General features: G+C 38.1%; 1 long non-coding RNA gene across 1 annotated transcript; it reads right to left on the bottom strand.

The window, feature by feature from the left end:
• Positions 1–758: 758 nt before the first annotated feature.
• On the bottom strand, positions 759–2,017 carry LOC130181583 (uncharacterized). The gene is made up of 2 exons (XR_008829604.1): positions 1,896–2,017; positions 759–1,384 (listed from the first exon to the last, which is right to left on the bottom strand). It is a non-coding gene; the product is annotated as an uncharacterized LOC130181583 (long non-coding RNA).
• Between the last annotated feature and the right edge of the window lie 2,180 nt (positions 2,018–4,197).

Genomic DNA, 4,197 nt, shown 5'->3' on the forward strand with positions numbered 1-4,197 from the left:
CTACATGGCCAAACAAGCAAATCCTGAAACATCAAACAGGCACCTTATCGTACAGCAGCTAATTGGTAAAGTTTGGATGGTGCCAAAGATATTCTGAGGTTAGAAACTGAGGGAATTTTGGGGTTGAAGTTAACATAACTATTAATGTTGAAAACACAGAAATGAGAGATTGGCTTGTAGAGGTCATTTGTTCAAACATACTCAGGGATGCTCTGTTATAGTGTCACTCAAAGATGAAAAACATGCAAGGACACATTTTACAGATAAATATGACAGTTGCAATGAACGGTGTCTCGTTCTTTTGCGGTCAGATTTCTAGCATATACTTTACAGCTGTACTTATGATCTGAAGAACATTCATATTATTGCATTTCCATGAGAAATTTGTCAACACTTCACTTAGACATACCAATAGATCAATGTAATAAATTCACCAGAGAAGAAGATCAATCATTATCATCAGTGCCCTCTGCAACTTCATTAATATTCTTTTCTGAATTTGTCAGTGATAGCAGGAGCAAGATGGTTTAAATAGAGCTACTAGAACTATAGAAACACACACACACACACACACACACACACACACACACACACACACACACACACACACACACACACACACACACACACACACAGTATCTGTGTAGCTGAGTGTTTATATTCATATTCAGCACAGTTTCAGTTGCAGTAACAACTGCAGACACCACAGGTAGACTGGAATCACTGAATGATTAAACCAAATAAGACGCAAAATATAATCCTGTCACAGTGTTTTTCTTTTTAATGATGCAGTAACTGTAAGCAACATTAAATATACATACATTAAAGTAAAAGGGGAGCAACAGCAGTGTGTGAGCAGCAGCAGGTAGGATTGTCTTTTTTTTCCCTACAGAAAGTCATTGTCTTAAGATTCATGGATGAAAGTGGGTCTGTTGACTGGAACCAGACAGCAGAGCAGTTTTATCTGCAGTCTGTCTTGGGCTGGCTCATTAACAAGAAGACACTGCAGAAATCCGTATCTTGGCTCTCTGGTTTGTTGGTTTGTGTGTTTGTTTACTTGTATTCATTGATTTAATCCTGAGAGTAGATAGAGGAGAGCCTGCGTGAATGTTCACGGCCTGGATTATTTTCCTGATTTGAACTCTCTATCATATTCATTGTTACCATTCTGAGCGCCTCACAGAAAAACCAAACTCCTCGGAGGAATGACTGGGAATGAAAGACTCTTCACTCTTCTTATCAGATGAATGGCAGTTTTAATCTTGTATGTGTAGCGGCATCTAAGGAGTCCCATAAGATTTTTATGAATTCTGCATGATTTATTTGTTGCAGAGGAGGGTCTGATGCCGAATGATGATGTCTCGTTTCGAGGACTGTTGTCATCCTGTAAATTGGGAGACGATTTATTTACTGTGTATGTACAGGTAATGCTGTTATTACCTATATTAAAAAAAACACGACTGCAATAAAAAAAAATTAAAATTTAGGATAATGAATATTTAGCAGCTTTTTGTCATTTCTGACTTTCAAATGATAAAATTAAACCCATTTCTATGTGTCTCCACCTGTGCACTGCTTTAATTAAATATTTTGAGAAGGTTGATACCACTGTCACATCATGATCTGTATGCTAATTATGAGACTATAGCTTCATGTCTTCAAGCTAAGCTAAGGTTATCACCAGCCTCATATTTAGCATAGAGACATGAAAATGGTATCAGTCTCTAACTCTCTCAAGTCATCTAAATTAACGATAAAATACACATGCCCTCTGATTGAACACATAGAAGTGTTTTCTGATCTCACACCCTCATCCTTAGGATGATGAAGATCGTAGTTCGGGTAAAAATTACTACTTTGTTAAGGTTATGGAACAATTGTGGTCATGTAGTCACCTGACTTCTTCCTTTGCACAAGTGGTAACCGTCTGTGACATCACCCATTAGTTTGTTAACTGCCGTTTTGAAGCCTCGAGTTTGGCTTAATGGACGTCGCCGTCTTGGTTTTTTGGAGCCAGAAAAAAACATATTTGGATGAGGGGGTGAAGCTGGGGAGGAGCGAGGGGTGGATCTAACCGGATCCCCCGAGGACACTAAGTACGCCCACCTGCACCGGCAACCTGAGCGCAGACCGCAAAATGCTCCTAGCTGTGCCGTGCGAAGATGCTGCTAACAAGGTTAGCTTTCCCAATTCGAGGTAAACTTTATAAATAACTGTTAAATTAGTAGTTGAAGCTAATTGCATACATCCACATTTGGCAAATATCATATGTGTGAGAAGTAACTTGTAATGTTATTGTAGCTGAAGTTAGCATGTGTGCTAATGTTAAACTATAAAACCACAGTGTAAAACATATTCTAACGTTGTGTTTTAAATTGGTTGCTCAAAGTGAGAGCCTGCAACATGTAAACACACATGAAGACCTATAAGACACTTATGCACGGCTGCAATAGCTTACAGTCAACCTGTGAACAGACTGTTGCACTATCCTCACTTTAGCTATGAAGTATTATTTTTACATTTCTACTATAATTTATACTCGTTACTAAAAAAGATTTATCTCTCTCTTTATTATGTAAACTTACCTTGTGATAGTGACGTTCACCTGTACCTTCATCCACAACTGTATTTTATTTTTGTCAGTTACAGTTGATTGTAAATTGCACGCATTATTTAATTAATCCACTTATTACATTCTTTTGTACACCTCTCCAGTGGCGTAAATTGTTGAAATTGATGCCGTTTTAATGTGAAATAAAAGAATTTATGAAGCTTTGCTTTGTTGATGGTTTTTAATGGAGCATGTCTGGTATGAATTTTGAGAGTAGCAACATGCAGAGTATCGTAATCACACAACACATTAATTGAAGTGTTTTTCCTGAATTTGTAATTAATTACAAGATGTGGCTATGTTGGATTTAATCAACAACAAAAATAATAGAAATGTTTAAATGTTGCTGTCTTTCAACACTGACAACAAAGGGTCTAGAGATGGATATTAGAGTTTGTGTTTTTCTAATGTGCCTTAATGTACATAGCAATTTTAATAACACTAAAAACACAGTTATGACTAAAACTAATGTACATGAACTGTACTATACTGACAACTGCTTCAAAATCTTAACTGTCAATTTTCAGTTCACACTAAAGAGTGCGTTAGGCGAATACATACCTCTATGAGGTAACAGCAGCACGCATCTATCAAGAGTCTTGTTTTCTCCAGGTTGCAGTTCTGGTTGGTCAGTTCAAGCTGTTTCCTACTGAACACCGTTTGGATGTTAAATTGGTCAATGCTTTCACCTGTGAAGGTGGTGGCTGCTGCTGAACAGTTTCTGTTCTTAAATGTTATTACTTTCATCTATCAACAACAGTAGAAATGAAGTAAAAGGCAAGGAACTGAACCTGTGAATACTGAGGACAGAGAATAATAAACAAAACAAATGTCTAAACAGCTGGTCTGTCCTTTCATCAGAGGAAACTGAACTGGAAGTGGTTTTCTTGCATCATCATCATCATCATCATCATCACAGCCCATTTCAGAACTAAGGATGTCCATACAGTTTCCTTTGTCCATACATGAGGCCTATGTTCATTTTTATATACAGTCTATGGTTGAACATAATAGTTAAACAACTGATGTTGTTCTCTCTGGAAGGACAGTCTCAACTGAGCAAGAACACACATTTCCCATAATGTCAAACTATTACTTTTAAGAATGACATGACAGGGGGCCTGAACCTTAAAGGGGCTATTTGTAGGGTTTCTCTGCCTCTGAATGTGGTTTCTGCTGGGAGCGGTGGTGATTGTCGCCTGACGAGAGCTTCGACCATTCTTGTCTTTATAATACAAGAGGTTATAATATGTTCTCTACAGTGAGTTGCTATTGGAAAGTGATGGGATGAGGGTAGCTGGTTAGCATGCTAACTTCAGTAGAAGAAAAGACGTGAGAGAGACGTTTAACACTGGCGTTGTTTTGCAGTGCTGGGGACAGCTCTCAGTGAGTAAAGGAGTGAAGTTTGCTGCTGAAGTCGAAACGAATCTTCTCGACTGGTACATAAACAGCTGTAAACGCTAACGCTGGATATGTATCTTACAAATAGCTCAGGTGTCCATATTGTTCTTATGCTCTTCCATTGTCATTCAGATGTAACATGTAACCTGCTCTGGGTTCATGCCAGGATGTTATGTTCAGTGCGT

Source organism: Seriola aureovittata, chromosome 14, assembly GCF_021018895.1.
Source record: "Seriola aureovittata isolate HTS-2021-v1 ecotype China chromosome 14, ASM2101889v1, whole genome shotgun sequence".
NCBI classification, from domain to species: Eukaryota; Metazoa; Chordata; class Actinopteri; order Carangiformes; family Carangidae; genus Seriola; species Seriola aureovittata.